Below are 679 nucleotides of genomic sequence, written 5' to 3'. Positions count from 1 at the left end.
AATCTTTGTCTTCTTGACATTGATCCTCAATCCATATTAGAGGCTGCAGTGCTTGACACTCTGCAGCAGGCGCTTCAGGTCCTCCTCAGTTTCAGCAAGCAGGGCTGTGTCATCTGCATAATGCAGATTGTTGATAGATCTTCCACTCATTCTGACACCACATTTCTCCTTATAGAGCCCAGCCTCATGGATAATCTGTTCTGCATACAGGCTGAAAAGGTATGGCGACAAGAAACATCCCTGGTGGACGTCTTTCCCAATTTTGAACCATGCAGTGTTCTCTTGCTCTGTTCTAACAACTGCCTCTTAGTCCAAGTATAGGTTTCACATTAGCACGATCAAGGGTTCTAGGATTCCCATTCTTCTCAAAGTCAGCCAGAGTTTGTTATGATCCACACAGTCAAATGCCTTTGCATATTCAATGAAACACAGATAGACATTCCTCTGGTATTCCCTTGCTTTCAGCCAAGATCCATCTAACATTAGCTACAATGTCCCTAGTATCACGACCCCTTCTAAACCCAGCCTGGACTTCTGGCAGTTCTCTGCTGATGTGCTCTTCCAGTCATTTTTGGATAATTTTCAGTAGAATCTTGTTTGCATGAGAAATCAATAATATTGTTTAATAGTTTCCATGCTCTGTTGTGTCACCTTTCTTTGGGATAGGAACAAATTATAG

This window comes from Elephantulus edwardii, unplaced genomic scaffold, assembly GCF_000299155.1.
Source record: "Elephantulus edwardii isolate Elephantulus edwardi_28Jun2011 unplaced genomic scaffold, EleEdw1.0 scaffold00229, whole genome shotgun sequence".
Lineage (NCBI taxonomy): Eukaryota > Metazoa > Chordata > Mammalia > Macroscelidea > Macroscelididae > Elephantulus > Elephantulus edwardii.
Note: the sequence above shows the minus strand (reverse complement) of the source record.